Source organism: Stenella coeruleoalba (genome assembly GCF_951394435.1).
Source record: "Stenella coeruleoalba genome assembly, chromosome: 21".
Classification (NCBI taxonomy): domain Eukaryota; kingdom Metazoa; phylum Chordata; class Mammalia; order Artiodactyla; family Delphinidae; genus Stenella; species Stenella coeruleoalba.
In genome coordinates this window covers 23,005,937-23,030,011 of record NC_137167.1, presented here as the reverse complement: position 1 = coordinate 23,030,011, position 24,075 = coordinate 23,005,937, and the positions used below count along the sequence as shown (strand labels likewise).

The 24,075-nt window shown below is 41.5% G+C and overlaps 1 pseudogene across 1 annotated transcript; it reads left to right on the top strand.

The window, feature by feature from the left end:
* Positions 1-6,332: 6,332 nt before the first annotated feature.
* On the top strand, positions 6,333-7,482 carry LOC307179708 (beta-citrylglutamate synthase B-like; annotated as a pseudogene). The gene has a single exon. The product of its transcript is annotated as a beta-citrylglutamate synthase B-like (transcript).
* Positions 7,483-24,075: the final 16,593 nt, after the last annotated feature.

Here is a 24,075-nt window from a genome sequence, read left to right as displayed (position 1 = left end):
TCAAGAAAATGTATAGAAAGCTGTTCAGTGTAGCATTACCTCTAATGTGAAGAAATTGAAACTAACCTTTCCTTATGAGAACATTGATACAAATAAGTAGAAATCAAAACACTGCAAATAGGGCTTCCCTGGTGGCGCAGTGGTTGAGGGTCCGCCTGCCGATGCGGGGGACGCGGGTTCGTGCCCTGGTGCGGGAGGATCCCACATGCCGCGGAGCGGCTGGGCCCGTGAGCCATGGCCACTGGGCCTGCGTGTCCGGAGCCTGTGCTCCACGGCGGGAGAGGCCACAGCAGTGAGAGGCCCGCGTACCGCAAAAAAAACCCCAAAAACACTGCAAATAACCTATAAGATAAACCATTATCTTTAAAATCTCTAATAAATAATACCCATGTGAATATGTCTTAAAGAAATAGGAAATGATTCGTTCACACCACAGAATACTACACAGTAGCCAAAATGACTGAACTAATGTATCTGCACGTATCCACTTATATAAATCTCAAAAACAATGTTCAGCGAAAAAAATTCAAAAATATTTGTACAATATGATATGTATGTATAATTTTAAAATAAAGTTGTATATATTATTTATGGATATATACATAGGTATAAAGTACAAATACATACATGGGCATGAGAAGCATATAAGACAAGACTAGTTAAGAGCATGGACTGCGGAGCTTCCTTACCAGTTACATAATCTTTGATAACGAACAAAAAAATCTGTGTCTCAGTTTCCTCATCTGTAAAATGGGATTAATAATAGTGCCTTCATTACTGGATTGTTGGGAAGACTGCATGAAAAAATGTACATAAAATGCTTAGTTCAGTGTCTGGCTAATTGTAAATGTTCAATAAACATTAGTTTACTAGATAAAATATTAACTTAGAAAAAAAAATGTGTTCAACTATACAGGTAATCAAATGTAAGCAAAGTAAAATAAAATTGAGTTGTTAGCTTTGGCAAAGCTTTATCAAAATGAAAATACCGTGATAGTCTCCAGATCTTGGTGTGCATGCCCTTGTATAATGCCCTCCCCTTGAACGTGGGCTGGAGTCAGTGACTTGCTGTAACAAACAGAATATGGCAACATCATGGAACATTACTTCCAAAATGAGGTTATAAGAAGACTGAGCCTTCGTTCTTGGGTACTTGCTCTGTCTTGCTTGCTTGTTCTGAGGGAGGCCAGCGGCTGTGTTGTGAGCTGCCCTGTGGAGTGGCCTACATCACAAGGAATGAATGTGTCTGGTTAATGGCCAGTGCCTGAACTTGGAAGTGGATCCTCCCTGGATTGAGGCTTCATTCAGCAGCTCTGGCTGACAGCTGAACTGTGTCTCATGAGAGCCTCTGAGCCAGAGACACCCAGCCCAGCTTCCTGACCAATTGAAACTCAGAGATAACAAATGCTTACTGTTTTCAGCTGACAAATTAGGGTGGGAGGGTTACTTGTTATACAGCAATAGATAACTAATACACCCAATGTAGGCCAGGGAAGCTAATGCTGGTGTGTGTATATAGTGTTAGTAAGAATGTGAATTGGAATTTCTAAAGAGCAATTTTGGCAATATTCCTAAAGATATTCACAATTTTTTTGTCCTAAAGAAATAAATACACAAAAATGGATGCATATTCATTGAACTATTAAATATAATAAATATAATAGTGAATAACTGGTAATAACTTACATGCCCAACACTAGTTGGAGAATTGTGATGTGATATAATAAGAAACACATATTTTGTCTTTATCCCTGGTTCCTGGCCAGAGCTCCCACAGTCTTTGTAATTTCCTAAGTGATAAAACTGCTAGGAGCATCTTTTGTTCTAATATATGGTCTTTGACCCCAGTTCCTGACCCAGAGCCCCTGATGAACCTAATCTTTGGAATGTCCTAAGTGATACGAATGTCTTCTGTTCTAATGAGGTAACTCTTGCTGGGCTCCTAGATGGGGGCTGGTCTCCAGAAAGACCAAGCCATGATTAGAAGCTTGGGCTGCTCAGCCCTGCCCCACCCCATCTTCGGTGGAGCGGGGGCTGGAGATTGAGTTAATAATCCATTATGCCCATGTGATGAAGCCTCCATAAAAATCCCTAAAGCACAGGGTTTGGAGAGCTTGTGGGCTGATGAACACATGGAGGTGCTGAGAGGGTGGCATACCCAGAGGGGCATGGAAGCTCCGAACCCCTACCCCATACATTATCTTCTGCATTTCTTCCATCTGCCTATTCCTGAGTTGTAGCCTTTTACAATAAAGTAGTAATCTAGTAAGTAACCTGTTTTTCTGAGGTCTGTTAGCCATTCTACCAAATTCTTGAACCTGAGGAGGGGTCATGGGAACCTCTGATTCATGACCAGTTTGTCCGAATCACAGGTGACAACCTGGACTTTGCACTTGGTGTCTGGAGTGGGGAAAGGCATTCTTGTGAGACTAAGCCTGTAACTCGAGAGCTCTGATGCTATCTCCAGGTAGCAGAATTGATTTAAATCATAGGACACCCAGTTGGTGACACCCACAGAGAACTGGAGAATTGGTTGGTGTGGAAAAAACCCACACACATTTGGTGACAAGAAGTGGAATATTGGAGTGTAGAGTGTTGAGAGTAAAGTAGAAAAAAGTAGGGTTTTTTATGGTCATTTGATAAAATCTTGAGCAGACTTTAAAATTCATGTGAAAATTCTAGTTAATGGTTTGTTGAAATGTTCACAATATAATAGTAACTATGTTCACAAATAAAAGTAATTGGGGCTGACCCTAATTTTTGTTTTATTTATTTGTTTACTTTTTAAAGGACTTGATAGAAATATACCAACATGGGGACTTCCCTGGTGGGGCAGTGGTTAAGAATCCGCCTGCCAATGCTGGGGACACGGGTTCGAGCCCTGGTCTGGGAAGAGCCCACATGCTGCAGAGCGACTGAGCCCGTGTGCCACAACTACTGAGCCCGCGTGCCACAACTACTGAAGCCCATGTGCCTAGAGCCCGTGCTCTGCAACAAGAGAAGCCACGGCAATGAGAAGCCTATGCACCGCAACGAAGAGTAGTCCCCGCTCGCCGCAATGAGAGAAAGCCCGCGTGCAGCAACGAAGACCCAACGCAGCCAAAAATAAATAAATAAATAAATAAATAAATTTTTTTTTTAAAAAAGAAAGAAATATACCAATATGATAATGGTGATGGTCACCAAGTAATGGAATTATTAGGTGATGTATATTTTCTTGGTCGTACTTTCCTGTAGGTTCTAATTTTTCCACAGTGAATATGTATTATTTTTAATCTGAACTATTCTTAAGTACAAAATAATTAAATGTGGACCTAGTATGATTCTTAAAACACATTTACCTTACCTATTTTTTCTGGGTCATATTTTTCAAATTCTTCTCTCAAGTTTCTGAATCCTTCCAGCCACTTCTCAGCATCAAGTAAATCTTCTTATTTTTCCTCTATTCTTGATATTTTCCAACATGGTCTCTAGATATGACTGAAAAGGAAAAACACCAAAGTAAATCTTGATTTTAAATTATATAAAATCTAGGGGTGCCCCGGTGGTCCAGTGGTTAGGACTCTGCACTTCCACTGTAGTGGGCGTGGGTTCAATCCCTGGCTGGGGAACTAAGATCCCACATGCCACGTGGCCAAAAATAAATAAATAAATAAAATAAAATAATATAAAATCTCAAAAAGGTAATTGGATTTGACCCTTTGCATAAAGTATGATTTTACTTCAGGAAATAAAGATTTAAATAAGTTTACATAAAAATCCAAAATGTATTTATATAAGTCCGGATTTCTTAACCCAGGCTCCATGAACATCTGGGGGTTCACAAGTGGGTTTCAGGTAGTTCATGAAACTTTACACAAAATATCAAGTGTTTTCGCCTCTTCCTTGGAAGAGAGTTCATAGTTTAAGTAGGTTCTCAGTCGGGGCTGTAATCAGAGTGACAGCTGTCCTGGTTCGATCAGCACTGTTGCTTTTAGGACAGAAAGTCCTGAGTTTAGGAACCTCTCAGTCCTAGGTAAACCAGGATGTTGGTTACTCTATCTGAAATCCAAGAAAGACCGATGAAAAATAACACAAAGATTTAATTAAACTCAATTGAATGTACAAGTAAAAATTAGAAGACTCCTTCTTAAATCAGAATACTGCCATTTCTTCTTATTTAACCTATGTCCTGAGAATTATTTTGTATATAAACCAAAGCTCCTGGTATCTTTCCTACTTAGTTTCTAGACTAACTGCAATTTGCAAATGACCCCCGCCTTGTTACTGTGAACTTTTACCTTTTGTCTTGTGTATTTGGCGGCTCCTGCATTACTAGGTTAAGGTAGGACTGCCCTGGCATGATCACCCCCAGAGTCAGTCCCGAAGGGAAATGCATGTCATCACATAAGAATCCAGATCTGTGGCAGGATGGGGAACTCAGGTGATCTCCGTTGGGTTAGGTGTCGGGGCACTCCCAAATGGTGTATATTAAGCTAATTTCTGCCCTCATTGGGGGTAGGCTAGAAATCAGTAGAAAGGACCCAGGAGAGGCCTTTCCATTTCTGCAGAATTCCATGTAAGGAAGGATGGGGTCCATGACCTCCGGAGATAAGCTCTCTCTGATTAGGAGTACTCAAATTATGGTATATCTTTTTATGGTAAAAAGATATATCTTTTTATGGTATAAAAAGAGATATGGTATATCTCTTTTGTAATCCATCGACCTTTGGTAAAGTCTTTTTGAACCATCAGCTATGTGTCAGCTGTGCCTCAGAGATAGGGGGACTTTAGGCCACAGCTGGGGAGAGCAGTTCTTATGGAGGGCACAGTGGCAGCAGCAGGAATTAATGAGACTTCGATGCAAAAGTGCATCTCAGGAACAGAGTCTCTGACTCAATCAAGGAGATTCTCTTTCCACTCTTCACCTTGGAAGTTCTCATTTTGTTCTACTAAGAAAAGTGACTTTTGGACTTCCCTGGTGGCACAGTGGTTAAGAATCCACTTGCCAATGCAGGGAACACAGGTTTGAGCCCTGGTCCAGGAAGATCCCACATGCTGCAGAGCAACTAAGCCCGTGTGCCACAACTACTGAGCCTGCTCTCTAGAGCCCACGAGCCACAACTACTGAGCCCACGTACTGCAACTACTGAAGCCCGTGCACCTAGAGCCCATGCTCAAGAGAAGCCACCGCCATGAGAAGCCTGCGCACCACAATGAAGAGTAGCCACCGCTCACTGCAACTAGAGAAAGCCCACGCACAGTAACGAAAACCCAATGCAGCCAAAAATAAATAAATTAAATAAATTTAAAACAAAAGAAAGGTGACTTTATTATATACTTTACAGTGTCAAAAAATCAACATAGGTAGTTTTCTTCCTCTGCTTAGTTTTTATACCGGAAACACTGGTGTTTTTGAATGATACATTGTGATCTTCAATCCCCATTTTTTTTGAGTTCCATCTCTTTTTTTTTTTTTTTTTGCGGTACGTGGGCCTCTCACCGTTGTGGCCTCTCCCGTTGCGGAGCACAGGTTCCGGACGCGCAGGCTCAGCGGCCATGGCTCACAGGCCCAGCTGCTCCACGGCATGTGGGATCTTCCCGGACCGGGGCACGAACTCATGTCCCCTGCATCGGCAGGCGGACTCTCAACCACTCCGCCACCAGGGAAGCCCCGAGGTCCATCTCTTTTGAGAACACCTATTCTGTTCTCATCATACCTGCCTGAGTAGAAATGATACATGTGATGTAACATATAAGCTTTATAAAACTGACAAGTACATGATCTTGAGATGGCAAATGTGAGCCATGTGGGCCACAGATTTCGCCTCCTGGGCCCAAACCAGCAACTCTATTAATCACAGTATTATTTCTGTTAAACCCAGACTCAACCTCAGAAATTTTCACAAGTCCTACCAGACACTTATTTATTTCTGTGTTCATGAAATATATTTATTTCTGTGTATATGTATATACATATATGCATACACACATATACATATACATAATGGATTCATCTATTCTTTCCATGTAAAAAATGAATAATTCTTTAAAAATTCTTTGGCAGGGATTTCCCTGGTAGCACAGTGGTTAAGACTCCACGCTTCCAATGCAGCAGGCCCGGGTTTGATCCCTGGTCGGGAACTAGATCCCACATGCATGCCACAACTAAGAGTTCACATGCCCGGGAGATTTTTCAGCAGAGGACTGAAGCTTCGGCCCTAGAGTTCTCACCTGCCCTTCCTGCCAGCCTGCACTACAGATTTCAGACTCTGTGAGAGCTCCTACATTCCTAGAAAGAGTCTACATTCAGGAGGAAGTAGTCCCAGAAAACGAAGAACAGGCAGATCAAGATGTGTAGCTCTGTGGCCGCCAAGTTGTGGTTTTTGACAGATCGTTGAATCAGGGAAGACTACCCTCAAAAAGAGATCTTACGAGCGTTCAAGGCCAAATGTTGTGAGGAGGAACTGGACTTTAGGGCTGTGGTGATGGATGAGGTGGTGCTGACAGCTGAGCAAGGAAACCTGGGTCTTCGTATCAAAGGAGAACTAATTACTGCTTACCCTCAGGTGGTGGTAGTGAGAGTACCAACCCCTTGGGTGCAAAGTGATAGTGACATCACTGTTTTGCGCCATCTAGAGAAGATGGGATGCAGGTGGATGAACCGACCTCAAGCCATCCTGAACTGTGGTAATAAGTTCCGGACGTTTCAAGAGTTGGCAGGTCATGGTATTCCTCTGCCAGATACCTTCTCTTATGGTGGTCATGAAAATTTTGCTAACATGATTGATGAAGCTGAAGTACTGGAGTTCCCAATGGTGGTGAGGAATACACGGGGCCATAGAGGCAAAGCAGTTTTCTTGGCTCGTGATAAGCACCATTTGGCTGATCTAAGCCATCTTATTCGCCATGAAGCTCCATACCTGTTTCAGAAGTGTGTTAAAGAGTCTCACGGAAGGGATGTACGTGTCATTGTTGTGGGAGGCCGTGCGGTTGGCACCATGTTACGCTGTTCAACAGATGGGAGGATGCAAAGCAACTGCTCACTGGGTGGTGTACGGATGATGTGCTCATTGAGTGAACACGGGAAACAGCTAGCTATCCAGGTGTCTAACATCCTGGGAATGAATGTGTGTGGCATTGACCTGTTGATGAAAGACAACGGCTCCTTCTGTGTCTGCGAGGCCAGTGCAAATGTAGGTTTGATAAGGCTTGTAATCTGGATGTAGCTGGTATCACAGCAGACTATGTCACCTCCCTTCTGCCCTCTGGCAGGCTCACCTGGCGTATGTCCCTGCTTTCCGCGGTGTCCATGGCCAGTGAGACTAGTGAGCCGGAGCTGGGCCCCCCAGCCAACACTGCTGTCGACAACCTGAGCAAAGTTCCAGCTCTGTTGACAGCGACCCCGAAACCACAGAGCGAGAGCTGCTCACCAAGCTCGCAGGGGGCCTATTCAACGGAAACCAACTGCTAGCCAATGAAATCAAACTCCTGGTGGAGTGATTCCATCAGTAAATAATTAACCAACAAAACCCTTGTAAAACTTCCTTTTTCCCTTTTTTTTTTTTAAACAAACTTGCAATGCTGTTCATGGAAAATGCTCAGGAAGATGAGAGGAAATTTGAGTAGGATTAGTTACGAGGGAAGGAGGGGGAGATAGACGAGACCTTTGCTACTAAGATGTTACTGACTTTGATTTACAAATCCTACAGACAGAGAGGCAGAAGAGGTGAGATACAGAAAAATGTCAGGCTCTCATAGTTACCCTTTTAAATTACTCAAAAATGTGTGGGCTCTCAGGCCACGAAGAACATAATTTTTCCATGGTCTCTTGCTTTTGTTTTTGTACAGTTGGTACAAATTTCAGAGTAGTGTAACTTCACATTGTGTTGTAATCCATGAGGAAGACATCTACCTAAATTATAATTTTTTTAATACAAATCTGAAAATTCAGCCTATACACTATTATCTAGGAGCTTTATGTTCATAGTTATGAAATCTTGAGGGGCTCTTTTATTGACTTTTTCCCCCTTAATTTGGGTAGGAGGGCAACATGGATGTGACCCAATAAAGGTTTTTTTAATGATAAAGTTGGCATGTTTGCACGATAAAAGGGAAATGAACAGTATTGCAATGTCTGGCACACAAAATAACATTTACTCCATTGTACATACAATTGCACTAGTTAAAAATATGTGCATTGACTTGTATTTGTTAGTGTTTTAGCCTTTTTTGAAAGATATATGCTATGTTTATGTTGCTTTTTTAAAAATACATGCTAGTCTTAACATTCCCTGATCTATGCCTGCATCTTTAACAATGCAAAGTGAAGAAAATGCTACCATTTTTGTTAACAAGGCACTGACTTGAAACAGATGCATTTAAAGCCTTTTATTTTTTTCCTTTTTTCTTTTGGTGGTTGGGCATTTAAAGAATAAGGACAAGGAAAAATATTTTGGGGGGCGAATCAAGGGTCTATAAGTTCCTAAGTATAAAGCTGAAGTGATTTCTAATACCAGAGTTATATATCTGCATTTTTCACATTTTAGGGGGGTGTGTGTGCGCGCGTGCGTGTGTGCGTGCGCGTGCACGCTTGCATGTTTATGTGCTTTGCTTTTTGTTTACACCAACCAACCAAAAAGATTCTAGAAAATGGAGCAGGATGGGAAACAGTTTTTTACTTTAAAAAGAAAAAACAACCGAGTTGTTTTCATAACTATAATCTACTGGGTAGAGGTACTCACCTAAAGACATGAGGGGAATAGCTGCTTCTTAGGCTTTTGTGTATATGTATGTTGTTTGCTTTTTTTCCTTTGGTTCTAGACTGTTCAGTGTGTGATTTATTCCACGCTACATGCTTTTCCTCTGCTTCTTGCTGTGCATTTTCTCCTATTACACATAGGTTTTGGGGTGGGGTGGACTGAACATTTTTTTTGGGGGACTTATTTAGCAGTATTGAGTCTTTTATAGCCCTACTCTGAATCCTTCAATATTCTACTCTTTATATTACTTTACTTCTGAATTTATAAAAGCCCCCAAACTGCATATAATATGAGCCTTTAACCATGGGTAAAACTATCCCAGTGAATGGTTTGGAAGGCGTGTTAAGAAATGGAGATGCTCCAGAGCTCAACGTAAGCAGCAAGTTCCATCTCCCTACAATCCTCTGAAGCTTTTTACCCGAGTCCTTTCTTGTCTCTCCAGCGCTTTTTTCCTTCAGATGGACCTTAAACATAATTTCTTGGACACTACTAGAGAGACTTCGAGGCAATAAGATCAGTATTAACCAGCTCTAACAGACGTTTGATCATGCTTACTTGCACAGTTTTCCCCCCATTTTAAAAAAGGAATGCAATAAAACTTGTTTTTTCCATAGAATTAAATAATATTAAAATGGAGTGAAAGGTTGATTGTTGACAAACAGAATAGCACCTCTGATCTGTGCAGTGTCTCATTTCACCTTAGAAAAAGATACATAAGAGGAGTTTCTAATTTATTTTAGGATATTCTCATCTCATCTAAAGAATTTGAGTTGTACAGGGTTATTGTGTGACATGTTGTGGAATATATAAGTACCTCTGGCTCACTTGGTACTTCTTTTACTAAATGACCATACTTTGGAAGATGCACACTATTTGGGATAGAGAAATAAACAAGGGAGAAGGCACCGCTTAATTAAATCATCATTCATATGTGTGTAGAGACCATCTGGTTGCCACATAGATGATGATACATATACTTTGAATAGTTACATATCACATGTATATAGATTAGTGAATTTTAAAACACAAATAGAACACCCTCTCTATTCGATGAAAAACTCAAGGTTTCTGTTGGGTGGGATAAGGCACCAGGAAAAATGTAGGTAGCCTTTTAAAAAAATTATCAAATTAACCAAGTACATTAGAAGAAATATCTGAGGTTATTTCACTGTTAGTTTTACTCACTATCCATCTTTTGTGCAGACACACTATGTTAAAACATAGCCTTACCAACTATTTCTGGATCGTCCACTGAATGGACAAGAATGGACATCTTAGAGTTTAAAAACATGAATATCCTCTTGAATTCCCTCAAAAAGTAAGGCAAAGAATATGAGCAAACCATACTGGAAGAACCCAAACAGCCCAGCTATTAAGTGAAAGTTAAATATATTTTCATATTGTTTAGTAACTTTCTTAAAATCTTTGCTATTATGAGAGGTAAAAATGTATATTTATCAAATATGCATAGTTATTTTACCATGCAAAAATCTGAATTATTGTAAAACTATTGTACATTGTTAAAATTGTAATTCTGAATTGTATTTAAAAGTAATTCTTTCTGCTACTGTTTTTATGTCACCCACGATGAAAAGCGGACTATGTATATACACAAACACCCTAATACGAACTATTCCATTTAAAATTTTTAATAGTTATTTTCTTTTGATTGGTCATTTCTGCTGGCTTTAACTCCACTGAACTTTGAAGTATTTCTGTATATGCTATCAAGTAAGAAAATACCCTGGAACATTAGAAAAATCCATCAAGAGACTTGCTTTCGTCAAGCGCTTTATCAGACTTTTGAAAAGGCATCGAAGGCGTTGAAAGAAGTAATTGACTTTCAAGATCATCCCCTCTTTTTCTCAAGAAGAAAACAAAGGAAAAAGAAATTCTCTTCATTCAGTGAGTCCCCAGTTTGGGGTCTGGGGCGCTTAGAGACATTGTGAAATCAAATCTCGCGCTACATTTTTCTCCTGGCTCACTCTTTTTTGAGAAGGTTTATGGGCTATATGACTGGTGAGACACCATCCCCTCCTAAGAAAATGTAGGTGCTCAGACAGGTAACCTCTGCTGCTACTGTTTTTATTTGTTTGTTTGTTTCATTTCTTTTATAATTTGTTTTTGTTGTACTAGGATATTTTTAAATGTAATATATTGCAGGATTTATAACCAGGTTCACTGCTTTCTTTCCTTTTTTTTCTTAACAAAAAAAATTTTATTTAAGATACATTTAGGTGCCTTTGAAGCTTGGATTTTGGAATGTTTCAGTAGTGGACAGAAATCTGCTGTTGGAATCTTCTAGTCTTCCAGGTTTAATTTGAAATGTTTTTAGTTTTGTTTTGGATTTTTGTGTAGTATTTTATTTCCTTTATACCAATGCCCTTTTGCCATGCTGTTTTGGGGTGGCTGCCTAACTCTAGTGAAAATTCTTTCTATATTAACGAAAATGTGGTGTTTTAAATTCCTTAATGTTTTGCATTTTTAAAATTGTTTTTAAAGAAATATTCTAACTTATTAAAAAAAAAAAGGAGTTTGCATGCCACAACTAAGGAGACTGACTGCTGCAACTAAAGAGTCCGCCTGCTGCAATTAAGGCCTGGTGCAACCAAATGAATGAATAAATAAATAAATAAATATTAAAAAAAAATTCTTTGGCAGATCATGTGTCCTGATTTGGGGCTTGAAAAAAACATATTATCATTGTATGCGGGACCACATATACTTTTACATACATAATTATGGAGAAGTACAACTAACTGTTCCTGCCTTGCCCTTAGAGGGTGACTAATAAACCTTTGGCTTGTTAGTGGGTTCATTCTGCCCTTCCTGATATCCAAAGTATATATATATATGTGAATCATTTTTGGCTTGAAGTCATGATCAGAAATGCAACATATGAAGACTCAGTACCAACACAGTGGTTGAATAGCACAAGCCCTGGAGTTTGACAATGACTAGGTTCTGAATCTCTGTCCTGACTCTGCAGTTTGTAACTTCTAATTCTCTCTCTCTGCGTCTCAGTCTCTTCACTTATGAAACGGAAGAAATAACACTCACCTCACAGGGTTGTTAAGAAGTAAACAGTATATTGTATAAAGAGCCTAGGACAGAGTGTGGCAATTAATAGGCCCTCAGCGAATGGCCTTCATGAACACTATGTTGGAACTAGACTAGAGCTGACCAGAGCTCGAAGCCGAATGTAACACAGGAGCAAAAGCTGAGAGAAAATTACAAAGTAAGGCTAGGATTCATCCGTTCAACCAGCATTCACTGAGGGTCCACCATATGCCAGGTACCACGCTGGGCGCTGGGGTCAGAAAAGAGAAGGGAGGAGTAAGAGCAGAGGGCAGAAGGCTCCCTACCCCTGACCCTCCCTGTTATTACCTATCTGGATGGGTATGTTCACACTCAAGTCACCTGCTCGGATTCCTTGTGACAATGACAGGGACCTGGACAGCCAAGGAACTGACAAGGAAGATAAAATTAGGAGCCAAGACCTCACTAGTGAATGCAGCGTGGATGAGAAAACGCGGACTTTAAAATCAGACAGACACAATTGTTTGCTTTTTAACAGTTTATCTGCTTACAGAAAAAATGTTAAATTTTTGGTAAAAATTCATTTTAATAAAACTAATTTTAATAAACGATTAAAATAAGAAAAGTAATAAATGTAATTTCATTGCCCAGAGATAACTGATGGTAACATTTTGGTGTTTAGCATTCCTGTTCTTTTTCTGTGCATATGTTTTAATGGTTGAGATTATTATGTATATTATCATAATTAATTATTAATAACTATCAATTCATTATTATAATTAATATAATAGATAAAAATATATCCTAACATCTTGTTCTTTTCACCTAACCTTATTACATGAACATTTTCTCACAGTTTTACAAACTTTGGGGGAAGGATTATTTTACCAGCTGTGTAATATTCCATCCCATAGAAGCTCCACAGTTTACTGTTTCCTTAGCCATTTCCCCAGTATTGGTTACTAGGTTCATTTCACATTCTACCTGTTATGAATAACTCTCTAATGAAGAATTTTATTCAATAAGCTGTTCTCTATATTTCAAACTATTTTCTTAGGATAACTTTACATTAGTAGAATAACTGAGTCAGAGAGACTGAATATTTAAGCCTCTTGATAACATTTCCTTCCAAAAATCTATAAATTGGTACTTTCTCCAACAATGTCTAGGAGTGCCAGGATATGAGTTTGAATCTAATTCTACTTCTTATTGACTGAATGATTTGAGGCAAGTTATTTACCTTCTCTGAGCCTCAGTTTTGTCATCTGTAAAATGGAGATGCCTACCTAACAGATTTATAAAATTTAAAAGATGTGACATGTGTAACTTGGCACAAGTTCTGGTACACAGTCTAAGTTCTCAACCGAAATATTAGCTCCCTTCTCACTTTCCCCTATTGATTTTTCCACTGTTGAGTAAAAAGGAAATACTAAACTTCACGTTTGTTCTATTTCCTATTAGCCAGTCATTTAGAACATAGTTGAAACTTCTTAACCACAAGGCATCTGAAGTAGTTAACTGTACAAATATAGGCACATTGTTTGTATCTGGTTTACAGAACCCACTAGATGCTGTGTCACTGAACTAGAAATAAATATTTGGTGCATCTGTTACTGTTACTGCATTTCTGAACAAGATTAGTGTTTTATATGTTTTTCTTTTTTTATTCTTATGCAAATTATTTACCATCTCTGTTCCCAGTTTCCCCATCGGAAAAATAAAGATAATACCTGTCCTATCTTATTTGTGTAATAAAAGCACTTCTTACTGACCACTGAGGTTTTCTCTCACAGATGGACTATATGCACACTGAGTAAGATATGGGTGGGATTCGCCACACATGTCAGAGAGACGTGGAAGGGAAGAGGAAGAAAGGAGCTGACCTTTAACCAGAGCCTGCATTTCACACACATTCAACACACACACACACACACACACACACACACACACACACACACCCCAATCATGACAGGTGCATCAGTTTCTCAAATGTTACAGGTAAAGAAACTGAAATGCAGCAAATTTAAGTAATTTCTTCAAGGTCCCAACCTACCATGAGGTGCAGACACAATTCAAATACTAAACTGTATCCTGAGAAGCAGAAGGGCATTCTTACGCTTTAGCAGCTAAGTCATTATTAACACCATTGTGGGACTGAATGAGAAAATCGTTTTTTTTAACTTCCACTTCATTGCTTAGAGAGAAAAACACAACAAGGTAAATTCACCTGCAAAATTAATTTTGTTAGCTCTGAATATAAAATATGTAAACAAACTCCATCTGGGAGACAGTTCTATTACTGTAGAAAGTACTGAGTATGACCTCTGTGAGGGCATCACGTGCCTGTGACCATGTGTAACCAACATGAGCTTCCTGCTAGGATGACAGTCATATGCAGCTCTTGGAAAGGAGAGGCACAGAAGGAAAAGGATTCTTATAGTACCCAGGGCTCCCGTCCCACACCCCAAAAGGAAGAAAGATGCAGGCCCAAACTGGCCAAGACTGTAAAATAAAATAACTAATATCACAGTAAGTTAAGCCATATGAAATTATGGTTTTGTAGGGCAAAATCAGTCAAATACCATCATTTTCATATGGTTCAACATATACATATGACATTGTTCCAGAAATCGAGAAAGGATTGTTTCTGGAACTGACTTCAAAAGTGACACTTGGTAGTTAGATTTTGATGAGCTATTCCCTCTAAATTATATCCATCGCTTTTATAATGGAACCATGAAATATTTTGATGGATATTTCAAACCACACAAAAGGAAAATAACTTCATTACAACAAAATCTCTTGTTTTCTAAGTCCTAAACTTCTTTAACTTCTGCACCTGAAAAAATTGCATGTATAACAGGTGGAATAGTATTTGTGTACATTGTGATGGCTGAAATGTGTGATACTTTATAGGAATGTCTATATTACTGCAGATATGGGGGCGGCATTAAATAAGGAACCAACTGCCTTATAGGTGTGTGACCTTGGGCAAAGCTGCTGACCCTCTCTGGGCTTCAGTTTACATCCATGTAAAACAAAGATAATCACCTGCTTCATGGAGCAACTTGTGATTATGACATGAACTGTAATAAAGTAAGGGAGAGGGGACTTCCCTGGCATTCCAGCGGTGAAGACTCTGAGCTTCCACTGCAGAGGGGTGCCCGCTGGATCCCTGGTTGGGGAACTAAGATCCCACATGCTGAGCTGTGGCCAAAAAAAAAAAAAAAAGAAAAGTAAGGGAGAGATCTTTACAATGATAAAGTGTTATTAAAAGTTGGTTATTATATGTCAATAAAGTGTAATGCTGTAGATGACTGATGCATTATATCTCTGGTTTGAAAGGAGCTTAAATAGATTGTTTCCAGTCCCCTCTTGCAGGGTAAGGAGAGAGCTACCTACAAAGACAGGCTTCTGCTAGATCCCAATTGCTGAATTGAACGAAATTCACCCTGAGGATGAATGGCGGGGCTTTTAACAGCTGCACTCTTGTGGAGGCTGAGACCAGGCCACGGCTGGAGGTGCTTCACATTTTTGCCCTGGCCTGGAGAGGTCATACAAGGCTAGGGCCTCTTCCCAGATTCGAGCACCTTAGTCTCAAAACAGAGGTAGCACCGCCTACCTGGGTTTGCTGAAAGAATTAAACGCGATGATGGATTAAGAGCCAAGTACGGTGCGGAGCACGAAGTCATCGGTGTCCTGCAGGGCGGTAGACTCGAAAACCGAATAAACGAACCTCTGGGGACGGGTGAGGGGCCGGTAGGGAGCTGGATTTAGAGAGTTCGTCATGCCGTTCGTGATGTGTCAGTGTCTCACGGATGCAGGACGACCCGCCCCGGAGGGACCGCGGAAGCTCGGCGGCGTTGACCCCGGGATGTCTCACGCCCGCACCTGTGGGCCGGGGCCACTGGGGGTCAGCCCGCGGAGGGCTGGGGCCACTGCGGGGCTCTCCGGGCAGCGTCTCTCCAGGTCGGTTACTGCGCAGGGTCCGGGCCGGGCGTCGCGGCGGGACTATGGGGGCGGGAGGGGACGCGCGCATCCCCGGCCCGCGTTCCAGGTTGACCCGGGCTCCCCCAGCGGCCGAGAGGCGCCGCCGAGAGTCCAGGCGCGCTGGGCTGCTTGGGCTGAAAACCAGGCACCGAGAACGCAGGGGGGGCTGGTCCCACCCGGCTTCCAGCCTCTCTTCGGCCCCCGTCGTGCCCCTAGTCCACACCCTGGCCGCGTCCCCGCAGCCGCGCGGCTCGGCTGCTTGCTCCCAGGAGTCCGCTCTCCTGTTCCTGAGGAGCCGAGAGGCGCTGGGCTTGGCGCCCTGGGCTCTGCTAGCCGCCGGGTACGGGTTGCCACGGCAACGGGCCCAGCCCCCAGCCCCCTCTTCCGCATCACTTCTCTAGAAGCCCGCGGCAGAGCCCTGGGGCTGAGAGGAGGGATGAACGCAGGAGGCCGACCCACCGCACCCAGGGCTGTGTGTCCGCCGCCCCCAGGCCCGACTTCCCCCCGGAGGCACCGGGGAGCGGACAGCAGAGCGGGCGCCAGCCTGGCCCTCCGCGACCTCATGGTCGCGCCCCTGCGCCTCGGGGTTGGTGGCCCGGGTTGGGGGACAGCGCTTGAGGCGCCTCCAAACGCAGGGATAGCGGGGTTGCCCGAACTCCAGAAAAAGGCCTAGCAAGAGAGGGTAACTGCAAGAAAGGGGTTAATCTAAACGTAGCTCCGTTCTTTCTACATTAAGCAAATAACCCCGCTGCTCTCTGGGTAAATCAGCCAACGTGGACCGAGTACTGTACCAGGTGCTGCTCGGAAACGCTAACGCCATCCTAGCCGTCTCTGCTTTCTCAAAACAAATTCTGGGGACTTACTGTGTCCCTCTCTACCCAGCTTTTCGGACGAAGAGGTTAGAATAGTTAAACAGATCTACTCTTTACCAGGCCATTCTATTAGCATTTCCCTGCGACGTTTTTTGTATTTTGTTTTGTTTCTCAGCGGAATGGTGGTCGGTGGAGTTAGCGCATACGTAGCGTTAGCGGGTACGATCAATTATTTTTCCAAAGTGGCTGTGTCGTTTTACATTTCCACAAGCAGTGTATGAGGATTCCAGTTGTTCTGCATTCCTGCTAACGTTTGGCAGTCTGTCTTTTTAAATTTTAGCCTTCTGAGATGTGTGGTGGCATCTCACTGTGGAGTTTTCTTTAGGTTGAACCATATGAAATTGCTGAAAATTGACTTACAGAAATGGCAATGTTATACAATTGAACCAAATTTGCATTTCCCTGGTGAGTAATGACGTCAAACGCCTTTTCATGTGCTTATTAAACTATGAATATAATCCCTTTAGCGAAGTCTATGTTTCTGTTCAAGTCTTCATCTATTTTTAAATTGGGCAAAGTCTTATTTTCTCTCTGATTTGTGGTTTGTCTTTTCACTCTTATTGGTGTCTTATGGACTGAACTGTATTCTTCCAAAATTCGTATGTTGAAGCCCTAACTCCCAGTACCTCAGATTGTGATCCTATTTGGAGATAGAGCCTTCAAAGAGGAAATTAAGTTAGAATAGGGTCATTGTGGTAGGCCCTAATCCAATATGACTGGTGTCCTTATATGAAGAGGAGATTGGAACACAGATACACATAAGAACAACCCCATCACAGAGGAGCGATGTGACCAGGACACAGGCAGCCATCTGCAAGCCAAAGAGAGAGGCCTCGGAAGAAACCAAACCTGCTGACATATTGATTTCGGACTTCTAACCTATAGAACTGTGAGAAAATTAATTTATTGTTTAAACCACCCAGTCTGTGGTATTGATACTCTGTTATGGCATCTTTCACAAACTGATACATGGTATAATAGCTACGTGTGATCCCCCCCTAGTGGCCACATTGAATAATATTATGAAATTCAAGCAATTCTTCCAGAGAGCATCTTATGCACAGCAAGCTGCACATATTTGACCACTGTGTCAGTTCCGAATTAATTTGACATCAGTGTTTTCTGCAGCAGCAAATAAATTGGCATCACAGTCCAGAGAGATACTCAGTGCCTAAATAGACCAAGAGAGAAAACTTGGCATTCTCAGAACCTGGCAAAACAGTAGCCACCTAAAATAATTAATAACCATTATAGTGTTATTAGCACCTTAATATGTAAGTCAGAAACATATATAATGGTTGACATAGGATATTCATGGTAGATAAATAATGTAAATGGTAACTTTCAAGGACATGAACAAGGAGGACAAATAGAAATTATAAAATAAAATGGCACAAGTAAAAATTTAAAATATGTGTAGTGATTCCCTGGCAACTTCCTGTGAATCTATAATTATTTAAAAATAAAAATTTTAAAATACCAATGGTCACAACAAATGGAAATGGGTCCAAACTCTCCAGCTAAAAGAATAAGAGTATCAACTTAGACTTTTTTAAAAAGGGGAAAAGAAAATATAAAAGTTTATGGAAAATATACCTCAAATATACAGAATGGTTGAGAGTAAAGGAGTAGAAAAAGATAAACTAGGCAAATACAAACCAAAGAAAAGCAGGTATTTCTCTGTTCATTTAGGGCGTTAAGAATTTAGGGCACAAATATCACTACAGATAAAGAGGACTAAAACTTAATGATAAAAGTTAAATTCACCAAGAAGGTATAACAATTCAAATTTTCTTCGCCTTTAAGAACAAAGCCTTAAAACATATAAAGGAACATTTGTCACAACTACAGGAGAAATTGACAAATCCACCACTGAAGTGGCTATGATTTTACATGGCGGGCACACATTAGAGACAATCATATTTCTGCTAGTATATTTACCTACTTTATATGATGAAATCCTATGTACCCACATTTCATAGTGCTACACCAAAGTTAAGGTGGGTTCCAGGTGCTCCATTATTGAAAAATTTAAGAACTAGCACACCAGACAGAAAGAGAAAGACAAATACCATATGATATCACTTATATGTGGAATCTAAAATAAGACACAAATGAACTCATCTACAAAACAGAAACAGACTCACAGACATAGAGAACAGACTTGTGGTTGCCAAGAGGGAGGGGAGATGGGGGAGGGATGGTTTGAGAGTTTGGGGTTAGGGTATGCAAACTATTGTATATAGAATGGATAAACAACCAGGTACTACTGTGTAGGACAGGGAACTATATTCAATATCCTGAGATAAACCATAATGGAATATAAAAAAGAATATATATATATATATCTGAATCACTTTGCTGTACAGCAGAAATTAACACAACATTGTAAATCAACTATACTTCAATAAAAATAAATAAATAAAACATCATATAGGTTCACTGTAAAAATAAAACTAGTGCACTAGAAATTGAAGCTTGATATTTCCCTACTCATTTAAAAAACATTTATTGAACAACTATTGTGTTTAATACATCATGGAGCTTGTAAACGAGTCAGTTACTGTGCCTATTTAGTTTAGCCATTTAATAGAAATGCAAAAGTTGGAGTCTCACAGAGATTTATAGAGTAAACTGCCCTGACGGCCCTCCCTCTCAACACTCCCTCCCTCTGTCTCTCCCTCTCAATTAAGTCTGCATCTCCTTCTTAAAGAAATGTGCTTGACTGACAGAATGAGCAACGGTGGTTTCCGAAACTGTGATATGCCTTTAGTATATTGGTTTTTTTAATTAAGAAAATACTACAGCAAGTACAAATACTGCCCCACAAACTCAACTGTGCAAAGCAATTTAATTTCTATGAAGAGGCTCCCTTTTGCCAAGTGGTAGAAACAGTTTGGGTCCCCTTTTTCTCTCCACTGCTTTCCGGTGGATTCCATCTACATTCCAGGGATGTCTGTAGCACTAAGTCTGGGGAGGAAGGGCACGTGGTCTGGATCACCTGCCAGGTCCTCCCTTATTCCCTTCTGGTCTTCAGTCATTGCCACGCCAAGGTCACGCCTGACACTTGCCTCATTTCCAGCCACAGGGCTCTTCAGGTCGGTTTTGCCCTCGGCTGACTTTGGTGTCCTTGGTTACAGAATGGTATTCTGGTGCTCTCACGCCACACAGGGGCAGGAGGAATGTAATGGGTTTTTCTAGGGTCCTTCACCTGAGCAGGCAGGTGCCTGGGATTTGTTCTGTTCCCTTTCATGCTGGATGAACTCTGCAAGGCTGTCTCTGACTGTGTCCTAAACCACCACCCAGCCATGTCTCCCTGGCTTCTCACAGCCTCCCTGGGCTTGGGAGAGTACAGGGCCCCGTCTCCTGAAGACCCAAACGAACATATCACTCCTTGCTTTCTCTCTAACTCTCTTCCTTTCACCGCAGGTTTGGGAAAACTTGAGGTAATCTTTGAAAGCGTGGGCTGGGCAGGAAGTTCTGCTTTCCCTCAGGTATTCTACCAAATCTCCTGTGTAGATGTGAATTCTTTCTCTTCCTTTGGAAATTCGAATGCCAAGAATAGACTGTTTATTTTCTTTGCTTTCTGAATGTTTTCTTTTTCTGAGGCCATGACACAGAATGTCTAGCTGACTGAAAAAGGAAGGGTCATGGGGTAAAAGCAAGCATACGGGGGAAAAGACTTCCTATATTAAAATAGCAACATATTGTTATTTAACAGTACAGATGAGCAAAAATGGACTCTTGGATAACATTTATTAAACACTGATTTAAATAATAACAGGAATAAAGCAAGTATTTAAAAAAAGCAATTCTAGGATAAAGAAACACTAAATACTGGGGAAGCCAGTTCGAAATGTACAACACTTACCAGTCAGGACAACTCCAGGTGAGTATTGGTTTTATTCATAGAGGCTGTAGTTCAGTGAAATCAGAAGCCCGTAAATCATGAAGGGTGGACGGTTATGATCAGAAGACATTATTACACATCCATAAAAATGAGCTTGACTGTATTACAGAAGACTGAAAATGCTTACTGGGGTCGTGGATGAAGTAAAGAGCAGGTACTAAGATTGGGTGGGAGAGAAGAGGTTATGGGTCTCTTTAGGAAGGGGGTGTCCAACTCTGTGAGTGGGGGACAGGCTGCAGAGGCTGAAAGCTTGCAGGCTCCTCCCACCAGCAACTGCTGAGCCCACTTCTCCAGGGAGGAGGGACTTCTGGGAGAAGAAATCCCTCTGACCATCTTTTTGATGATTCAGGGGCTCCTCTGCCCCAGAAATCACCTCCTTTAAATAATAATGCCTAAGATCCTTCTAACAAAACTTTTGTGTCCTAAGCGTTCCTAAAATAAAAATACAAGTTCTGACTCAGGTAGCACATTGAAAGTCACTCACCTGGAAGTACAACCACAGGCCTACTTGGACCCTTGTCGCACCACCTTGGAACACCCTTATAGACAGCACAAGTATGTCTGTTCCTGCCATGTGAGCTTCTCTAGGGCAGCACTCTTACCTTTCTGATTTTTGTATCACCAGTGCCCAACAGTGTTTGGTGTCTAGAGTAGGCATGCAATAATGCTTGTTGAAAGATGAAAAGGAAATGAATGAATGAATGGTGAGTGAATGGTTCAGATCATTTCTATTTTGATGGATAAAGGAAGGAGGAGAGTGGATACCCAAGGAGTTGATCACTAAAGGGTAAGCAGTTTCTACAATGAATAAATAGGTTAAAAAGAAGACAGATTTTGTAGTTGCATAATTTTCTTGGCATGAGCTAAGTAGGAGCTGGTAGTTGGAGTGTTTTGCATGAATACACATGATTTCTGAAGGCATGTGATGTGTGTGTGCCCTTTAAAAAGGACTTTACTATTAAGACACTTTCTTATAAAGAATTTGTTAATTAAGGTATCGTTCTAATTAATTAAGCTGCCCCAAGCGAGAACTGTGGAGAAATATAGCATTTGTTTTGTTTGGTCTTTTGGAAACGATGCATCAATGCATGAAAATGAATGCGTCTACTTCAATCTTTGACTGAAATTCAGCAATTCATGTATGGTCTTATATGATGAAAAAATAAATTTTCAGAATTCATTCCTCTTTGTTTAAGGCCGGAGTTTACCACATGAACAAATAGTAATAGTGTGTTCTACTTCGTTGCAGTTTTAGAGGTACACCTACACGCAGGCAGTGCATTAGCCCCACCATCACCAAGTCCTTAAGTGTTTTTTGTTTTTTGTTTAAATTTCTTGTGCCTTTTTCTCTTTAGCAGCTCCCGTTCTCTAGTCCCAATTTGGTAAAAAGAGACTAATTCTTTAAAAGCTGCCACTAAAATCCCAAAACCCACTCAATACACTACTCTCATTTCTACATAGCCCTCCCCCCATCCCACCCCAGTCTCCAGGACACCATGCCACATTTGAAAGCAGAGTTTTCTCTCTTATCTCAGATGCCTTGTCCATCCTCAGGCTGGCAGAAAGCCACCAAGTACTGGGATTGGCAGGCAGGCGCATGTTCTACTGAGCGCCATTTTCACCCCTGCCTGTGTAAGTGATACCCAGATCTTGTGATCACAGACAGCCCATGCTCCTGGGGGCATCTGAGGCCTCTCCTTTCTGAGAAAGCCCATGGGGGGAGAGGACAGTGTGCAGATGTCCACGGAAAACCTCTTGTCAAGGATTCCAGCTACAGCTCCTCTGACGTGACAGGATAATTGGACAGGAGCCAAGGAGAGATATGATATCTCCCACTTAGGAAATACTAAAAATTCTGATTGGCAAAATTAAGTGTAACAAAGATGATAAAACTTCCTGAATTAATATAAGTTAATATTTAACTTAAATGTCTGTTTAAAAAAACTTGTGATGTTTAAATAACTGAACAGCTCGACAGTAAAAATAAATCCAGGCATATAGGCAGACAAAACTTTTGTTTGTTTGTTTGGCCACATCTCACAGCTTGTGGGATCTTAGTTCCCCAACCAGGGATTGAACCTGGGCCCCAGCAGTGAAAGCACGGAGTCCTAACCACTGGACCACCAGGGAATTCCCAATTTTTTGAGTTTTAAGAGGTTGTGGACTTTTCTGTTTATGCTGAATCCTTGACCTTCTGCCTGCTCTGACCTCTCACCTGGATTTCTGGACTCTAGTCTTCTCCAACCTCAGATAAACGCGTACCCTTTGTGGTCCTGGCACCCAACTACGTGACCTCAGCTCTACTGAAGCCTCCAAACCCAGAGTGACACAAAGCTGCAGCTCACTCAATGCCTAACGTGATATCTGTCTGCACTCAACAGCAAGCTTGTGAAAAAAGTGAATAAACTTTGTCCAGTGTACAAACGAACATTAACAAACATGGCAAGAGAATTGGATAGTGTGAAGAGTTTAGAGCAATCATTCTAGGGGAAGGAACAGCTGTATTTGAAAACCTGTATGATCATATGAACTGTCTAGAAAAAATGTTAAGGAAAATCAAAGCTCATAGTAATATATTTTCTTAAAAAATACTCCACACATTAATTGCAATCCATTCCTAGGACTAGATAGCATATATCTCCCCCACCCCAGGTGTCTATTAAGAAGAGGCAAATACAGTCAAGGATTCGACCTTCTCTTACTTGACATCCCGGTCACCCAGCTACTCCAATGGGAAGGGTAACAGCACTGACCCTCAGAAAGCCGCCAGCTGCCTGAGAACATTCCGCCCAGAATATGTGCTGAGATTCCATTGAGAGCAGGGTGGAACATCAAGCCCTTAAGGGATTTAAAAAAAACAAAAAACAAAAAACAAAAAAACGTATCCTGTATCCTATAAGGTCCTTGGGGGTATGTATCATGGGGTTACAGGCTGACCCAATAGAAAAACAGCACACACACACACAACTTGCTAAAATATTGCTTAAAGTATTCACCTAGTGGCCCCCTGCACTCGGCCTGTCCTGGTGGCGCAGAGCCCCCGGCACAGAAACATTTGAGAGCAGAATGAAGGACTGAACGATTGAATGGTGAGAAGAGGGGAATCAGCGGGTTGCCAAATTAGATGAAGCAACCATAGCATCAAGTGACGTTAGTGTATTTATTTTGGCGGATCTTATCTGTGAACGCACACAACTCTTTAGAGGCCCACATCCAGGCAGGGAGCTCTGGTGAGGGACACAGTTACAAGGAAGAAGAAGAAAAAGTAGCATTTCAGGCCTTGGCCAGGGGCGGGTCGCGGGCAGGCCCGAGGCTAAAGCGAGTTGGGCTGGAGGCTGCAGGTCCTGTGTCTGAGTCCAGGTAAGGCCCGGGACTAAGCCTCCTTGTGCTATAAATACAGCGGCCCACATGCTGCACAGACACGGTGTTCCCTCTGCTCGTGGGACAGATAACATGAATTCGCCCTTTAAACGTCCCAAGTAAAGGCACAGTACCCGGCCCACCCCTGCCTCCCGGAAGCGCC